This window comes from Bubalus kerabau, chromosome 6 (assembly GCF_029407905.1).
Source record: "Bubalus kerabau isolate K-KA32 ecotype Philippines breed swamp buffalo chromosome 6, PCC_UOA_SB_1v2, whole genome shotgun sequence".
Lineage (NCBI taxonomy): Eukaryota > Metazoa > Chordata > Mammalia > Artiodactyla > Bovidae > Bubalus > Bubalus kerabau.
In genome coordinates this window covers 87,830,571-87,850,958 of record NC_073629.1, presented here as the reverse complement: position 1 = coordinate 87,850,958, position 20,388 = coordinate 87,830,571, and positions in this window count along the sequence as shown.

Sequence of the window (20,388 nt, the reverse complement as noted above, 5' to 3'; positions counted from 1 at the left end):
TGAATCTGGGAGTCATTGCAGGGCGCTAATGAGATTAAAGCTAGATTTCAGCAGTATGAATTCACTGAAATTTATTTAAGATTATTTACTGAGTGGTTGAAAATACATTTTGTTTCTTAAGAATCATATGACACATGTCATATTTCCTCAGAAAAAAAATCCCGTGAAATGTAACTGATACTTCTGTCAAAATGATTCCTTTTTCCCAGGATCATGTGTCATCACATTTTTGTCTCTGCTGATTTTGTTTTCAGCCCACCTGACTTTTTTTCCCACTACCTCATAACGTCTTTTTTGAGCAGTTATGTCAACTGCTTGAGAGACTAACCACCATAACATTTCCCATTAGTTTCAAATGTGTGTTTTACATCACTCATTATTGGAGAAATGCAAATCAAAACCACAATGAGATATCATCTCACACTGTTCAGAATGGCCACCATAAAAAGTTGACAAACAATAAATGCTGGAGAGGGTGTACAGAAAAGGGAACCCTCTTATATTGTTGGTGGAAATGCAAATTGGTACAGGCACTATGGAGAACAGTGTGGAGATTCCTTAAAAAGCTCGGAATAAAATTGCCACACAACCCAGTAATCCCACTGTTGGGCATATTCCCTGAGGAAACCAGAACTGAAAGAGACACATATACCCCAAATTTCATTGCAGCACTATTTTCAATAGCTAGGTCATGGAAGCAACCTAAATGTGCACTGGCAGAAGAATGGATAACGACGTTGTGGTATATGTGTATAATGGACTATTACTCAGCTATAAAAAGGAATGCATGTGGGTCAGTTCTAATGAGGTGGGTGAAACTGAAGCTTATTTATTATACAGAGTGAAGTAAGTCAGAAAGAAAAAGACAAATACTGTATATTAATGCATATATATGGAATTTAGAAAGATGATACTGATGATCCTACATGCAAGGCAGCAGACACAGACGTAAAGAACAGACTTTTGGACTCAGTGGGAGAAGGTAAGGGTGTGATGATTTAAGAGAATAGCATTGAAACGTGTACATGACCATGTGTAAAATAGATGAACGGTGCAAGTTCGATGCATGAAGCAGACAACCCAGAGGAATGGGGTGGGGAGGGAGGTGGGAGAGGGGTTCAGGATCGGGGGGGACACATGTATACTTGTGGCGGATTCATGTTGACGTATGGCAAAAACCACCACAATATTGTAGAGTAATTATCCTCCAATTAAAATAAGTTAACTAATTAAAAAATAAAAGAAAATGTGTGTTTTAAACTCATAGAAGAGATCAGATTCATGGTTACCAGAGGCAGAGAGGTGCTGAGGGAGAGGGGGATTTGAATAAAGGTAGTGAAAAGGTATAAATTTGCAGTTATAAGATAAATAGTACTAGGGGTGTAACGGACAACATGACAGATATAAGTAACACTGCTGTGTTAATGTTATGTTAATATATGAAAATTAAGAGAGTAAATCCTGTGAGTTCTCATCACAAGGAAACATTTTTCATGTCTTTTTCTAATTTTGTATCTATATGAGATGATGGTTGTTTTCTAAACTTACTCTGGTAATTTTATGATGTATGTGAGTCAAATCTTGAGTAGGAAATGACAACCCTTTCCAATATTCTTGCCTGAAAGATCACATGGACAGAGGAGCCTGGCTGGCTATAGTCCATAGGTACGCAAAGAGAGACAAGACTGAGCGACTACGTATATGAGTCAAATGATAAAGTTATACATCTTTAAAGTGTTGTATGTCAATTATATCTCAATAAAACTAGAAGATAAAATACCCAAGAGAAAAAAATGTAAGTAAAACAAAATAACATGTGTGCTTTGACTCTATCAGGGGCAGAGGGCTAAGTCTATATGGTTTATGCTGGTTACTGTGCTGTATTCATCTTGCCAGCACTGATAAGAAGTTCATACCCACTATAGAAACTGTTCATTAGAAAATAACAGAACAAATGTCACGAGGCAGAGGCCTGTGCCTGGTGCTATGGAGGTCTGATGGGGAAAGACAAATTCTATACATGTTGGGAAAGCAAGACCTCTTCTTCATGGCCTCATTCTCTTTGCCCACCTTTTTCTCCAGCTGTTGCCAAGGCAACGAGCATCATTCAGGTATAATCTGATAGCACTACAGATTATTTAGTATCTCATTTTCTGTACCAGGATTGTCTGATGCATGCACAGTCTGAGAAAGCAAGGATGTTAACATCCTATAAGGCAATAATAACCAATGGGGAGCAGGATTTGATGCCCCTCTGTTCCATCCCACAGGTAATAATTCTGAAGTGCATCCTGTGCAGATTCTCAAATGATCCCTGCAGGATGGAGCCCCACTTGCCCACAGAAAGGAACAAAGCAATAACAAACTTTTCTACTATCTTTGACTTCTTCATTGTTAAACTCTTTCCAGTCCTCATTTATTACCTTTGGCGCTTGGTTAAATTACCCTCTTCAAGTTCTGGTCTCACGTCTTTTTTTCCTGGAGAAGTCCAGGCTAAGACAGCACTGTTAGATCTGGGTTTTGAAAGTCGAGCATGAGTTTTCCAAGTATAGAGACAGGGAGAGTGTGTTGCAGGCAAAAGGAAAAAGCAGGAGCAAAGACAAGAAGGCACAAACAGGGCAAGGCACATCTGAGGATTTGCAATAACCTACTGTGGCTGATGAAGCCCCACTCCAGTACTCTTGCCTGGAAAATCCCATGGATGGAGGAGCCTGGTGGGCTGCAGTCCATGGGGTCGATAAGAGTCGGATACGACTGAGCAACTTCACTTTCACTTTTCACTTTCATGCACTGGAGAAGGAAATGGCAACCCACTCCAGTGTTCTTGCCTGGAGAATCCCAGGGACGGGGGAGCCTGGTGGGCTGCCATCTATGGGGTCGCACAGAGTCGGACACGACTGAAGCAACTTAGCAGCGGCAGCAGCACTGTGGCTGATGGCACCCCACTCCAGTACTCTTGCCTGGAAAAATCCCATGGACGGAGGAGCCTGGTAGGCTGCAGTCCATAGGATCGCTATGAGTTGGATACGACTGAGCAACTTCACCTTCACTTTTCACTTTGATGCATTGGAGGAGGAAATGGCAACCCACTCCAGTATTCTTGCCTGGAGAATCCCAGGAATGGGGAAGCCTGGTGGGCTGCCATCTATGGGGTCGCACAGAGTCAGACATGACTGAAGTGATTTAGCAGCAGCAGCAGCAGCAGCAGTGGCTGAAGCCCTGGGTGTATGCAGGACATGAGGGAGAGGAAATTACCAGTGGGAAGGTTTGTTGATTGAAATATACTTATCAGATATACTCAGCTGAGAATACTGAAAACATGTCCCCCCCAAGAAAAGTTTTATTTGTTGTTCATTTTTTATCATAAGCACCTGCATTGCTCTTCATCTCTGGGAAACCATGCTGAAAGTTGAAAACAAAATTGAATATGTGGATGGAAGACCAAATTCTGGAAAATAAAACTGTTCTTAGTGTGAATATTATCTGCAGGTGTGTAAAACAATTTACAACCATCTTATTGTGACCAAAAGAGGGGATCCTGAAAAATGTCAGGGAGGTAAAGTAAATGGAAATGAATTGTGTATATGCATTATTATTAATTAGTAAATAACAGTGAATTTTCATTGTTTTATTATTATTAACAAAAATAATTTACAAGTGCTTTTGTGTAATTATTCCTACCTTACTTATTTTTATGTACCCATTAGGATTTAAATTCCTCAACTATAAATACTCTTCAGGGAAGGGTGGTACATTTACATTTGAAAAGGAATTTTGGACCTCTTTATTTTAGTATTATGTTCTGGTTTATACAGTAATGAGCACATTTCATCAAATCTTAACTTCATTATAACAGATAGTGAGTTATTTCCTTATTTTATGTGCCATTAAGAATGAAAAAGCTTTGCCAATTACATTGTGGAGTGGAGTGGAGTCACTCAGTCGTGTCTGACTCCTCTGCGACCCCATGGACTGTAGCCCACCAGGCTCCTCTGTCCATGGGATTTTCCAGGCAATAGTACTGGAGTGGGCTGCCATTTCCTTCTCCAAATTACATGTTGTCAATCGTAAGATGCAACCTGATTTCAGAGATTTGAGAAAATGGGCAACTTGAATTAGATGCCTGCCAATTCATTTCCTTTGCCTGACTGAGCTCTGGGGGAGGTGGGAATTCGACGTGTTCTGTTCCACTTTGACATTTTGTCCCACTGGTACAATTCCTCGTGTGTGTATGGTTGATATATGTTCAACAAATGTTTTCTGAATTAATATGAGCAGATCTCTATCTATATTTACCCTGGTTGACATAGCTTTTAATGTCTGCCTCAGACCAGGGCATTTCTTAGGATGAGAATTTCATTATCCATCTCAGAACTCTGCATAAGGTAATAAAATAGACCTGCTACTAGTCAGTATCAACAAAAACATTATGTTACTATCTTTTTATTTATACTGAGTTGAGAAGTCAAAGTGTTTGAAGATTTTCCACAGTGTGTTTTGTGTATGTCTCCATGTCACAGATCATATTCTATCATGTTTGTAAGAAAACCAAGGCCCTCTTTTAAAAAATCAGTTTATACATGATTTTTTTTAAGCTGCTCAGTCATTTCTGACTCTTTGCAACACCATGGACTGTAGCCTGCCAGGCTTCTCCTTCCATGGGGTTTTCCAGGCAAGAATACTGGAGTGGTTTGCCATTTCCTTCTCCAGGGGATCCTCCCAACCCAGGTGATAGTAAAAATTAATTTGAAAGTACAGATATTGTGTTAATTGTTTATATGGGAGGATGGGTTCAGAAGGCCACATGCTGTCCTTAACTATTCTAACCCTTTGAAAGGATTTACTTAGAAAAAAACTGGACATCAAGGAGTTATTCATATACACGTTCTGTGGTTTTCATTTGAGGCAGGAAGGGTTTTCCACGCTTTTATTTGATTTAATTTCATGCTCACCGAAGCTCATTTCCATCACAGTCACAGACACCTTGGACTTGCTGTGATTTTCCTCTGTTAAGCAGCCCAGATGATATTTAGTAAGATTCTTGGCATCTAAGCCCCATGTCTTGGAAACAGACCTCACCACATTAGTGAAGATTCTGGAGGATTCTTCTGACTGATCTGACTAAGCCTTTGAAAATAGACTATGACCACTAGGATTTTTCAGCCTTAATTTGGACCTGGCATAAAAGGAGCTTGGGATGTTGGAAGGCTCTGATGCCTGGGGTGCAATGGTTACACCTCATTAGTCCCAGAGCAGGGGCTCCTTTTCCCCCTTGCCCTTGTGGTCTGCACCTTCCCTCCTGGCCCAGGGAGTAGACTGCCCATGCCCTGGGAAGACAGCACGGTCATCTGAAGCGCTTCCCAGGAGAGTACAAACAGACACACACCCGCCCTCACACTCCTGCTGCAGGGACTTCATCTTTATTTTTATTTTGTCTGCTCACGGCTTGTCCTAACTTCAGAGCTTAGGTGGATTCTCTGAATGGAAAAGGTGATGTTTGCCAGAAAGAACAGTGAATGAGGGAGTGAAAAGTGAACAGGTGGGAATTCTGGCTTTGCATTTATTGGTGTAGTGCATTTGAAAAGTCCTTGTCCTCTCTGGGTGTCTGTTTCATCATCTGTAATGGTGGGTAAGGATCCCTACCTTGGAGGGCTATTGAAAGGATGAATGATACGCAACAAAATGAAATAAAGACAATGGAAGAGGAAAAGCTTAGCCCAGGGTATGACACTTAACAAATGTTATGCTGCCTCAGGCAACGGTTGTTCTTGGCAATGGCTGTGCTGCAAACACACGGTGTCTGGTTTTGACCATAACATCTGCTGTAGGTCTGTGTTCAAAACAGTTGCTCCTTCACATGGATACTAGCTTGCTTGTGAGGTGCAGTTGAGAATATGACCAGGGACCAGGGCTTTGGTGCCTGCCCGAGGAGATCTGTGTGATTCCTGGTCATCATGGCCCTTTGCTATCAGCTGCAGCTTGAGATGACTATCACAATCTGTATTATATCTGAGATCATATGGCCCTGTCCACGTCCTCCTGGCTAAATGAGTAGGACAGACAGACTCTAAAGCTGTCTCTAAAGCTATTGAATGATTTAAACACAAAATCTGGGGTCTGATGATTCCTCTTCAGATTGCGCAAGCAAGAAGGCTTAAAATTACACAAGAATGATTTAAGGGAAAAAATGCAGTCATTTCTGTTCTTGGCAAACACAAGCAGCTAATGCTTTGCTAGTCTGGTTTTCTTAAATGATCTTTACTTACAGAAGAATCTGTTGCCCAGAGAGAGTATCTGGGTCAGGAATGCGCCAGAGGGAAAGTGACTGGCAGATGCTCTGGAGTTCAGACGGCTGGGAGCTCAAAGGCCTGCCCTGTATGCTGGCCTCAGAGAGAGGCTGGGCTTTTAATGTGATTTTACTGTATTGCAATGCTCCATCTGAAGACCTGGAAATGAAGAAATTCCTTGAACATTTGTCTTCTACCCTTCAGACAATATATCCCAGCAAAGGAGAGGGTCTCTGCTTAGTACCCTTATTCTTCCCTCTTTCTTTATTTTCTCTCCACTTTCTTTCCTCTTTTCACCATCTTTCTCCTGCTTCCCCTCTTGGAGTAGAATCTGAAGCCAAGTGTCAACTCAGAGGGCATAGCGCTCTGTCTTCACTTGTTATGAACTCTGTGACCTGGAGCAAATCACTTAACAGCTTTGAATCTTTTTTAAAGTATCTTGAAATTACAGGAACTGTATTTCTCATGTATTCAAGCATTTATAAATTAACTTAATCAGATATCTACTAAATACCTTTGGATGCCAGGCCCTGAACTGAAGATACAGGGGATGTGGATACAAAGATGATTAAAATACGATCCATACCCCCCAGTGATCACGCTAGAGAATGATACTCAACTCACAGTGCTATCTCAAGAATTAAATAAAATAATGTTAAGTATTTTATGAACTGAATAGTTCATGATGAAACGTCAGATATGAACACTTGGGACTTCTTTTTAGATACTTTTAAAAGACATAATTTCTGCCATTAAAATATCTCCTTGGGTTGACCTAGACTTATTGCAGGATAAAATCACATTGGAACTTGTGGGATAAAGAACATATGGCCATTTTGTTAGATATGATAGACATTTGACATCTCCTGCAGAGACATGAAGTAAAAAGGCTTAAATGCTGCAGAAGTATCTTTCTTTCTCATGTAACAAGCCATGCACTGGCAGACCATTGCTGATGTGGCCACTCCTCCTCGGGTCACTCACTGACTTCCTAAGATATTTCCCTTCTTGGGGTAATCCAACATGGTAGCACCCAAGGCAGCTATCAGTCGAATGTCAGCCAGCAAGGCAGAGGGAAGGGGCAAATTGGAGAGCGCACCTCTTCCCTTTGATAAGTTGCCCACCTCCTTCTGCTTATGTTCCATGAGCCAAAATTTAGAATTAAATGACTTTGCCTAATTTCAAGGGAGGCTAGGAAATGAAGTCTTTATCCTGGGCCTCTGTCCCACGTCATATCGGATCTGTTGGATGTGTCCAGAATTCAGCCTCCTCTCACCATTTTCCCTGCTTGTACTATGGACCAAGCCACCATCATTCTCCTTTGAATGTCTGCAACAGCATCTAACCAGCTTCCCTGCTTCTATTCTTGCTCTCCCCCTTGAAATCTACACTCAACACAGAATGATTCTTTTAGAAGTAAGATTTTTAGCTTCTTTACTCAAAACTCTCCAGCGGCTGGTGAAACTCTCCAGGATGAGATTCCTGTTAGCTGTGACCTTCCCCCTCTTCCCTCACCCACTGCAGCCTCACTTGCTCCCTTGCTGGTCCTCTAGGTGGCAGACACACTGTTGTAGGGTGCTTTTTTACTGGCCATTCCTTCAGCCTGGAGGTTCCTCTAACTCAGATATTTATGTGGCTTCTTTCCTCACTTCCTTTAAAACTATGCTCAAAAGTCACTTTCTCATAAGGGTTTACTGTGCATGCATGCTAAGCCGCCTCAGTCTTGTCCGACTCTTTGAGACCCTATGGACCCTAGCCTGTCAGGCTCTTCTGTCCATGGGATTCTCCAGGCAAGAATATTGGAGTGGATTTCCATGCCCTCCTCCAGGGGATCTTTCCTACCCAGGGATTGAATCCATGTTTTTTACATCTCCTGCATTGGCAGGCAGGTTTCTTCACCACTAGCCCCACCTGGGAAACCCAGGGATTTACCATGACTACCCTATTTAAAATTGCAAGTCCCATTTCCTTCCTCTGTACTATTACTTTGCCTTATGTATATTTTTCATATTAGCTACATTTTCTAATATTTGGCAAACTTTACTTATTTAGTATCTTTCTTGTTCTTGTGTATCTTGCTTTGCTACAAAGACAGCTCCATGAACACAAGGATTTTTATAATTGATACATTCCAGCATCTAATACAGTGCCTGGTACTTAATAGGCAATAAATAGTTGTTGAATATAAGATTGAATGAAGAGATGGAATCGAACCCAGTTCTGATATTTGAGTGCTGGATCCACTGTGCCTGAAACAAGACCAGTGCTAGACTTCTATGTTCTAGAGGTCAACAGATTCATTTAAAATTTTTATCTGAGAAAATTTAACTAAATCAATTAGAGTTAGATTTTTTTTTTTTGCAAAAAAACATCCTTGGCCTCCAGAGAGAGCTGATATAGATTAGGAAATCATGGAAGACTTCCCTGAAAACGTGACATTTGAGCTGGCACTTGAAGGATGAATAGGAATTGGCCAAACTAGGATCAGGAAAGAGGGTGGGCAGTGCAGGGAGAACATTCTAGGCTAGTAGCTGATGGAAGCCCTAGAACAGTCAGACATTGAAAGCTGTCTGTTGAGGTTGAAATGTGATGAATAACACGGAGAATGGTGTGAGATAGAGCCAAGAGGGGGCTAGAGGCCAGATCATAGGAGGGCTGTGGCAGCAGCAGGGAAGATTTTTAATAATATTCTGAGGACAATAAAAAAACCATTTATGGGTTTTAAGCAGGAAAGTGATATGATCTTGCATATTTTTCTAAAAGACCACTTTGGGTAATGGGTGGTTAATGGATTGTGTGTGTGTATTTTGGGGAGAGTATTGTGAAAGTAGGGGAGATCAGGGATCCAGATGAGATCTAATAATTGTTTTGGACATGAGCAGTGGCAACAGAGAGAAGCAGATGAAACTGAGATATATTTTGGAAGTATAATCAACAGGATTTGGTGACAGATGGGCTGTGGGTGTGAGGAAGAGGGAGGCAACAAGAATAACTCCTAAGTTTTCTGCTTGAGCAATGCAAGGGATGCAGGTGCTAGCTGCTGAGTTATGAAGATGAGCTGGAGCAGGTTGAGGAAGAAGCCCTCAGTAAGAGGCAACCTGATGCAAGATGCTTCTTGAATAAGTTGGACAATCCATTTATTGCAACACCTTAAAATTCCTTTTACATGAGGGAAAAGGAAAGATAGCATTCTGCTGTATGTGTTAAGTCGCTTCAGTCTTGGCTGACCCTTTGCAATCCTATGGAATGTAACCTGCCAGGCTCCTCTGTCCATGGGATTCTCCAGGCAAGAATACTGGAGTGGGTTGCCTTGCTCTCATCCAGGGGATCTTCCCAACGCAGGAATCGAACCTGGGTCTCCCACCCTGCAGGCAGATTCTTTACAGTCTGAGCCACCCGGGAAGCCCAGAATTTACATATATCTTCCAGTATGGTTTAAATTATCTCTAGATGACTTATAATACCTAATACAAAGAATGTAAATAATTGCAAATACAATGTAAATGTTATGTAAATAGTTGTGAGTGCAGAAAATTCAAGTTTTGTATTTTAGAAATTTCTGAAAATTTTTTCAATTATTTTTTATTTGAGGTTGGTTGAATCTGCAGATGTGAAACACATGGATAGAGAAGGTCAACTGTGGAGGAATGTATAATTCCTGCCTCATAAGATTGTTATAAAGACAGACTAAAATCGTGGATCCTGGCATGGAGTAAATGCTCAATAAACGTTGGCCTGTGAGCACTTGGAGCTCAAATGAGTTTTTTTTACAAAACATCCTAGAAAAGATAGAAAAATTTGAGAAAAGTATCACTTAGAATAGAGCAGACATATCTTTTTCCCATGTATTTTCTGTTCTGTACATTTGTCTCATATAGTTACGGTTGTATTGAATTTTGTATTCTGCTGTTTTAGTCTGCTTGGGATGCTATAACAAAATACGAGAAACTGGATAAACAACAGAAATTTATTTTTCACAGTTCTGGAGGCTGAGAAATCCAAGATCAAGGTGCCTAGTAAGGGTCACTATCTGGCTTGAAGACAGCCATTTTGTCACTGTGTCCTTATGTGGCCTTTCCTCAGTGCATGCTCCTGGAGTGGGAGATGGAGCTTCTTCCTCTTCTTATAAAGGTGTGCATGTGTGCTAAGTTGCTTCAGACTCTTTGCAACCTAGCCCACGGGGCTCCTCTGTCCGTGGGATTCTCCAGATAAGAATACTGGAAAGGGTTGCCATGCCCTCCTCCAGGGGATCTTCCTGAACCAGAGACCAAACCGGCATCTCCTGCATTAGCAGATGGATTCTTCACCACTAGCGCCACTTGGGAAACCCCTTTTATAAAGACACTAATCCCATGATGGCTTCCCTGATGGCTTAGAGGATAAAGAGTCTGCCTGCAATGCAGGAGACCTGGGTTTGATCCCTGGGTCGGGAAGATCCCCTGGAGAAGGAAATGGCAACCCACTCCAGTATTCTTGCCTGGAGAATTCCACGGACAGAGGAAGCTGGTGAGCTACAGTCCATGGGTTCCTGAAGAGTTGGACATGACTGAGAGACTTCACTTTCACTTCAGTTTTCAATCCCATAATGAAGGTTCCACCCTCAGGACCCAATATAAACCTAATCACTTCCCAAAGGTTCCACTCAAATGCCATCACATTGAAAGCTAGGGCTTCAGCAAGAAATGGGAAGGGAGATACTAGCATTCAGTCCATATCACCTGCTTTTGTCTCAGTGTTATTAGCCCATTAACATTCTTCCCATTATTTTTTGTCGTCGTTTCTCCAATAAGATTTTTACTATATTTTAATGATAATCTTACTGAGACATATTTTTTATACAATAAAATTCACTCTTCAAGGTGTTTTATCAAAGTCATAGAATGTGCAACCATCATCACTGATTTTATTTATGTATATTTAGCTTTAAGATCCAGTAAGGATTCTTACTTTTTTACTTTTTCCACTTCATTGAGATATAATTGATAAACAATATTGTACAAGGTGTATAACATGATGCTTTGATACATTATGGCAAAATAATTATCACCACAGCAACCCTTCTACCCCATCAAAAACCTACTATTTCTTTCTTTGTGGTAAGAAAAATATAATACAGTATTATTAGCTGTAATCATAGGTCCCCAGAACTTGTTAATCTTATAAATTTTTATTTTGTTGATCATTTCTTTTATTGGGCAGAGACTTTTCATTTGATATAGTCCAGCTTATCTATTTTTGCCTTTGTTATTTGCACTTTCAGTGTCATGTCAGGAAATTGCTGCCAGGAATTTTCTCTATGTTTTCCTCTAGGAGTTCTGCAGTTTGAGGTCTTATGCTTAATTCTTTAATCCATTTTGAGTTAATTTTTGTGAGTGGTGGAAAATAAAGGACAAATTTCATTCTTTTGCTTGTGGTTGTACTACTATCTAATTTTAGGACATTTTCTTCATCTCAAAAAGAAACCCCACATCCAGCAGCAATCACTTACCATTTGCCTCCTCTTCCCAAACCTGCCTGTGTGTGTGTGTGTGTGTGTGTGTGTGTGTGTGCGTGTGTGTGTTCTCAGATGTGTCCAACTCTTTGCAATCCTATGGATTGTAGCCCACAAGGCTCCTCTGTCCAAGGGATTCTCCAAGCAAGAACATTGGGAATGGGTTGCCATTTCTTATTCTAGGGGATCTTCCTGACCCAGGGATTGAACCCATGTCTCCTGTGTCTCCTGCATTGCAGGTGGATTCTTTACTCCTGCACCACCTGGGAAGCAGCCCTAGACTACCATGAACCTACTTTCTGTTTCTGCAGATTTGTCTGTTCTTGGTATTTCATATATATGGATTCACATATATGGAATGGTACAATATGTGGTCCTTTGTAACTGACTTCTTTCATTTAGCATAATGTTTTCTAGGTTCATTCATGTTGTAGCATGAATCAGTACTTCATTATTTTTTGTTGTCAAATAGTATTTCATTGCATGGGCTTCCTAGGTGGTGCTAGTGGTGAAGAACCCTCCTGCCAATGCAAGAGACAGGAGAAGTGGGTTCCATCTCTAGGTTGGAAGGATCCCCTGGAAGAGGACGTGGCATCCCACTCCAGGGTTTTTGCCTAGCACACACACACTTTCCATTTTTTAGTCATTTTACTCAGTTTGTTTACTAATTCTTCAGTTGATGGGCATTTGAATTGTTTCCATTCTTTGGTTCTTATAAAAGATGCCTGTCTCAACATTTGTGTACAGGTTTGTCTCTATTATTCAAAATTCTGTGTAAACATACTTTTGCATAATATCAACAGACAATATAAACTAGAGTTTACCTAATGGCTTTCATATTGTTGGACATTTTAGGTCATTTTCAGTGCTTTTTTTCCCTGCCATTCTAAATATTTAAAGTCTGAAGTCTACTTTAATGGCTATGTCCTTGTGGTTATGTTTGTATTTATGATGCTCTCATGATTAAAATAATTGTTTCCATTTCACTTGCTTTGTCCCTGAGGCTGATAACCAAATAATATTTTATTTTTCTTCTTTGCTATTGTCTTGGTTCCTGGTGACCGGTCCTAGAGCTCCTTGTAAAAGTGATTTGCACTCTATAAATGGACTTTTTTTCCTTGATCTAGCTCATCAATGACTATCCATGTCAGTTACAAGCAGAACCAATCTATGTATTCCATTCTCTTGGCCAGAACAATCCAAACTGAACCAGTAGGAGTCCTTATCTGGAGCTTTTTCAAACATGCTCTGGGGAAGTAGCCCTTCAACCTCTGGCCGTGGAGCTGCTAGAATGTGAATGCACCGCCTAGAATGCTGATCAGAAAACACGATGTCATCCCATGGGGGTGAGGGACAGAGAGAGACGGCACTAATGAGGTTTAAATCTGTGGCTGCAGTCATTCCTGTGGTCAGACTCATTCCTCTCCTTTCTGTGGTTTAGCCAATAATCCCTACCCCTAGATTTTTGGTTTAATCCACTTCAAGTAGGATTTCTGAACAGAATCTTGATTTACAAATTAATATACAGATATAACCTCATTTCTCAGAAACATTCAGATCAAATGTCAAAGGAACATGTCCGCAATTAACAGAAACATATTAAGGATGAGTGTGATTTCTCTCAGTTTTCCTACTGTGCAATATGGCAGTCAGAGGATGAAACTGGACTTACACAGACCTCTCCTTATACCTTGTCTCTACCTTTTACCAGCTGTGTGACCTTAGGCAAGTCATTTAACCTGTAGAAGTCTCAGCCTCCTCCTCTGTAAAACAGAGACGATAGGCCCCTTCACAGGGAGGTGGTGGGGCTTAACTAAGATAACGTATATGGCAATTCAACATTAACACATGTTACTAGAGATTCATTTTCCATCTTCAGCAATTCTTTTGCTTAAGATCTTATTAATAAGGCAATGGAGGAATACCAAATGCAATGGCAAAATTCACCCATAAGCTAAGACATAAAGTTTTTTCAAATTTTGCATTTGAATGTTCAATGAAGACAGTTATCAGAAAATTATGTCCTTGGAACCTCTGTTTTCTTTCCTCAGAACCCTATGTATTTCTTCGTTGGATCACCTACAATACTTTCCAGTTGCCTGCTCCTTTGCTCCATCGCTCAATGCACTGCTTATGAGGCAAGGGTCTGAAAGTGCTTTATTTATAGTTGTATGTCCAGGACCTAGAACAGGTCCTGATTCAGAGGCTCCCAATAAAGACATGCTGAATGAATGACTTGAGGGATGAGGTATAAATGAGTTAAAATAATCATGGGAAGAGGTGGGAAACACTGTATTTGTCACCTTAACAGAATGTCCTCAATCTATGTCTTGAGCTGCAAGGATAACTGGAATCAACACAACAGTAACCAAAATAATATTAAAAAAAATTCAAAGACCCAACAAATTCAATAAGGCAGATACACACTGTCAGCTTCCCAGGGGTCAAGGAAATTCGAAGTCATGTTTGAGTCATACACAGGATATGATGGCATTCTCCAGGGTTTTGTTATTAGCTTGGCTTTGGCTGAAAGTCATCTTGATTTTTGAGAGAAGTAATGTAAGCAAACCATCAAATGTGTCAAGAGAAAACCAGCAACTTGCCAACAATGATTATAAGTGCTTTAGCTTGTTTCTAAGTTTGAGGATATTAAATACATTATTAGCAACATGAGCAAGAATTCCACATCAGTAAGAGTACAGGGCAAGTAGGGAGCCTGCTTAGTACCTAATCATTTACTCTTCTGAATGTCAGTACTGTTAGAGAGCTTGGGGCCCCTCTGCAATGCCAGGCCCAACACTCCCCACTATTGGTTCTGAACCAGTTGAGTCAAAAAGAAGGCAGTGAAAATATCAGATCTGGACTGGAGAAAATAGACTCAATTATTAGGTTGGCCAAAAAAGTTTGTTCGGATTTTTCCATAATATGGTATGGAAAAAACCCAAATGAAATTTTTGGCCAACCAAATAGACTCCTCTTTACTTACCAGCCAAATCACAGGTAAGAGCAGCAAGGCAAGCAGCCCTCCCCACCAAGGAACAGCCACTCACCTCATAGAGGAGAAGGAGGAGAAAGCTCACAGGTCGCTATTAAAGGAAACAGGGCTCGCCATGTGTGAACCGCAACCTTGAATACCTTAACCTTCGCCAGTACAGGATTGTAGACTGAGCGGGGTGCCATTGCCTTCTCCAAATGGAGGTTAAACTATCTACAAACCACCAATCACTGACTGATAAGTTAGTAAGGTGCAGAAAGACCAGAAATTATACTCTAGCAGAATGTTCTGGCTATCTACTGCTGCTTAACACACCACCCGGATGTGTAGTGGCTAAAACAATAATACAGGATTTTCTCTTAGAAGTCTGCATTTGATAGCCTTAGCTGGGTGGTTCTCACACGGTCTTTCATGTGGTTATCATCAGAGTTGGCGGTTGGTGCTGGGGTCATCTGAAGACCTCTTCACTCATTCTTCACTTCACCTGGGCTGGGAGCAGTGGTCCAGTGGCAGAATGATGGGGCACCTCTCCTCCACAGCCTCCTCTGCTTTTCTGGCTTGGGCTTCCTCACAGCATGGAGAACATAGAGTAGTCAGATACTGGCATAGCAGATGGCTTTCCTGATAGCTCAGTTGATAAAGAATCTGCTTGCAATGCAGGAGATCCCAGTTCAATTCCTGGGTTGGGAAGATCCTCTGGAGAAGGGATAGGCTACCTATTCCAGTATTCTTGGGCTTCCCTTGTGGCTCAGCTGGTAAAGAATCCACCTGCAATGCAGGAGACCTGGGTTGGGAAGACCCCTGGACAAAGAAAAGTTTACCCACTGCAGTATTCTGGCCTGGAGAATTCCATGGGCTGTATAGTCCATGGGGTTGCAAAGAGTCAGAGATGACTGAGCAACTTTCACTTTCACTTTACATAGCAGATGGCATTGAAAATTTTTTAAAAGGCCCAGGTGAAAACTGCAAGATTTCTTACAACCTAGTTTTATAAGTCCTAGAACATGACTCTGCTACATTCTATAGTCAAGTAAGAGATGAGCCCAGCTCTGATTGAGGGGAGGCAAATTAAACTCCGCCTCTCATTGAGAGGAATAGTACAAAATTTGTGGCCGTCTCTGAAGCTCCAATCCTTTGGCCACCTGATGCAAAGAGCCAACTGATTAGAAAAGACCCCGATTCTGAGAAAGACTGAAGGCAGAAGGAGAAGGGGACAATGGAGGACAAGATGGTTGGATGGCATCACCGACTCAATGGACATGAGTCTGAGCAAGCTTCGGGAGATGGTGGACAGGGAAATGTGCATGCTGCAGTCCATGGGGTCGCAAAGTGTTGAACATGACCGAGCGACTGGACTGACCTGAAATTAGTTTATTCACGGAAGTTTTTTCATGGAAAAATGGGGGCAATACATGCTAACAATTATTGAAATATTCTACGTCAGGAGCATACTGCAAATACCACTGCTGATTCTCACAAAGACCCTATGTAGTTAGGATTATAATCCCCATTTTACTAGTGAGGCAGCTGAGGTCCAGAGATCAGGTAACTTGCTGGTCACTAGGTGGCAGAGTTAAAAATCAAACCCAGTTATGCCTGATTCCAAAGCTTGTGTTCTTTCTGCTACATTATGCTGTCATTGGAAAAGACCCTGATGCTGAGAAAGACTGAAGGCAAAAAGAGAAGGGGAAGGCAGAGGATGAGACAGTTAGATAGCATAACTGACTCAATGGACATGAATTCGAGCTAGCTCTGGGAAATAGTGAAGGACAGAGGAGCCTGGTGCGCTGCAGTCCATGGGGTCACAGAGCGTCAGACAAGACTTAGTGACCGAACAACAACAATGCTGTCATTCATCTCTCTTTTTATGAAGAACATCAAGAGCACTTTAAATGCCTGTGAACTGGCAGATTTCAAAAGAATCACTTTTATGACAGTTATAGTGGCCCAATATTTGTTCTTATCCAATATTAAATGAGTTGATATTAAGCAAAACTCATACTTTACCTCTGGAATGCACTATAAGGTGGGAAGGACTGCTGTCAATCAAGAGCTCATCAAGAAGGCTTTTCCAACAGTAGAACCAAGGAGGAGAGTCTACCGTGAACCACACTGTTTAAGAATGAGATTTCACAGAAGCCCCTCCCTCACTATGCTCCCAGGGTTCCCACTTAGAACCCCAACTCTCTTGCACCATCTTAGAATCAAATCCAAAATCCTTATGTTTACTAAGTTCTTTAATTAGTGTTCTTAAGTCTATGACACCCACTTTTAATAATAAATATTTAAAATATCTCTTTAAAAATCCTGAAATCGAAACCATACTACCCACCCATAAAGCTCAAAAACAACCACAAAGAAAAAAGAAAAGGAAGATACTTATAATAAAACAATATGTATTTTAAAAAGGAGATGCTTAAATATTCTACATTTAACTATTTAACTTCATTGTGATGAAGGACCAGTTTGTTTTTTAAACCTTTATCTACTATGAGCTGATACTTTCACTGAATATAATAAAACTATAGCTGAAATGTGCAATTGCTGTAGTGGTTCCCAAAAAATTATGTCCACTTTTTGTATGTATCTGGCCAAGGACTGGTAACGGTTGATAGATGGGCTCTGGTCCGTGGATCCCATTTTGAGTAGAACCGTATTACATCAATGAATGTTCTTAACAGCTCTACCAGGTTTGTATTATTCTGAGTCTCCATATTATAGAGAAGAAAACTGAGGCCCTGAGAAGTTAAGTAACTTGTCTAGAACTTGTCTCAGATTCAGATCCACGTTTATTGGCACATGGCCAACACAGGACTCCCAGTCCTGAATCTAAGATTAGGACCCCTGGGGTGCACACAGTCTATTGGAAGAAACGGACAGATAAGTAATGGGTTAATTGTTTTTTTTTTTTTTATCTTAAAGTTTTTATTATCATGTAAAAAACTAGGGGCAAAACTCTCACCCCACTGAAATTGCCTTCAGCTTCAAAGTCCTTCTCCAGTCAGTTTCTCAGGAATTCACCTGTCTTACCTCAAAATGAATAACATAAATCTTGGAATGATCCAAATCTCTCATTCCTCATTCTGACTCTTTAACCAGCCCTCATTTTGTAAAGGACTGAGAGGTTGGGGGATGACTGTTCTCATGTCCAAGTTCGACATCTTTTCGAGCAACATTTGTGACCCTCCTGAAGGAGTGTGGAGGGGACCTGACAAGAAATTAATTGGTGCATCTGTTCTCATGTCTGCTCATGAGCAGCCTGTGATCACAAACAACTCATTTGGGGGCACGTCAATCTCTCCCCCAGAGGTACCACCCCCACACCATTTGTGGACCGCACACTCTGGCGTGTGAATCACCTCCCAGGATGAGCGACTGTTGACTCACAGCTTCAGAGAGCTTCCTAGTGAAACAGCAGTTGCCCTAAAGCCTTGGAAAGAGAGCCAAACAACTTTTGAAGGAAATGAACACCATCCCTTTGTCAACTGTGAGGCTGTTACAGCTGGAAATGGGCCCCGCTTCCTACCAGCAACAGTATCCAAGTGTCTGCAGGCTCCCAAGGCCCAGACCTACCACAGCTTTATGGGTGGCTTCTTGAGTCATTCCCGCAATGCTACTCAAAGGGCTCTGAGACCTATCACTTTAGGAGAGGCATTAAATGAGAACTTACTATGCACTGGGCACTATGCAAAATAATCTACAAACACTACTGTATTTATTCTCAAAAAAACCCACTAATATAAGGTAGATGCTATTGTGATTTCCATTTTACAATTGATTGAAACTGAGGCACAGAGTGGTTAAGAATGTATCCACAGTTAGAGTGTTGGAAGGCAAAAGAGCCAAGGCAATTTGGCCCCAGGATGCTCTCAAGTGTTGAACTGTAGTGAACATTTTGCCTCAGAGGAGGGGTCTTATCATCTGTGGGAGCATTCTTTGACACTTATGGAACATCTGCTTTGGCCTCAGTTATGCTGCAGAATGATGCAAAGAACATGGCATCATACCTGGTGAGTTCCTCAGCTTTTCCATAGCATCTATATTCTCATCTTGTGATGGGGATTCAAATTCTCCTTATAGAGTCTGGGGGTAGATCCAAGGAGATAATGTATCTAAAGTGCATTATACACAACTGGCCTGTGGTAGGCACCCAACACATGTTATTCACCCATCCTTCCCAAAGACATACATGAAACACTCAAAGACTCTAGCGGAAGCATGTTCAATTTTAGGATAATGCAAATTAGAATTGTGATGAGATTGTAAATCTTATGTGTCTTATCTACTTAAGCCCTAACAGTCCTATGACTTTGGTATAATTTTACCCAGTCAATAGGTGAGGAAATTCTGTATTCACGGTACTGAGAAAGGAAACACATCCCATGAACGAAAGAGTTTTTGGAGACATAATTACAGACGCTGTTGACTAAACATCTCCTGTGTGCCAGGTTTGTTAACATACTGTACTGAGGTCTCACAATGGGGATTATTACTCACGATTTACAATGAGAAAACTGAAGCTAAGAGAGTTTAGGAAACTTGCCTAAGGGCGGAAATCCAGCGAGCCTCAAAACTTATTTTGTTGTGAAGCATGATAATGATGTTAGGTTTGCAATGTGAAAGTCAAGTTGTATATTAATGGGTTTGGTATCACTCTGAAGTTTATTTCAAGCTTCCCATGATTCTAAATACATTTCAAGCTTCCCATGCCTTCTAAATACATTTCATTTTGTTTAGGCCTCTGGATGGGTAATGACAAAAGTACAATTTAAGTACTTCAGGGTTTCTTATGGAAAACAAGCTTGAGAGTAAAGCCTGCAACTAGGCATACCTGTGAGCCCCAAAACCCAGAGGTTGACAGTGGTTAAAACACACCATGAGCCCTGTTTGGTGGGTCATCCAGGTGGACTCAGGTGTAAAGCGAAGGTGTGGATTTGGTGGAAGAAGAAAGAGTTCTACATTTTCAATTGATTCCTTGTCATGAATTCTACATGAATCCCTGAATAACCACATATGAATAACGGCAGTTTTCAAGTTTTCTGAGGAGCACTGACCAGCCTTGGTCAACCCAAAGCATGCGATCCTCCAGGCAGAGTGGTGCACAACATCAGGAACATTTCGACCCAAGTCAAATTGAGGATGGAGTTAAAGATCTGGTGCTTTTAGTATATGGCTGAGATTTAGTGTCATCAGATATATTTGCTATCCAGCCTATGGCCATGTTCCCATGTGGGCAGAAGTTTGAGACAGTCAGCAAAAGTAGACATGAAGCTTGGTACTGTTACCAGGTTGGGCTGCCTGTAGAACTATGGTTCACAGCCATGGAAAATGATGGCTGGATCTGGCAAAATGATTTTTCTTTCTCATTTTACTTATAATTTAAGAAACCAAAAGTTTATGAGAAAAGATTACTGGGACACCCTCTCACTATATATATCTTAAAGCCTGGATCTGAACCAAGGTCTGTGTGACTCTAAATGTGTGTGTTCAACTTACATATCTATTCTCTTCTTTGACAATGTGATATTTAAGCTGAGTTGTGACAAGTGAGCAGACATTTTCCAGATGGATTAAGAGGCAAAAGACATTATAAGCAGAGGGAACAGCACATATAT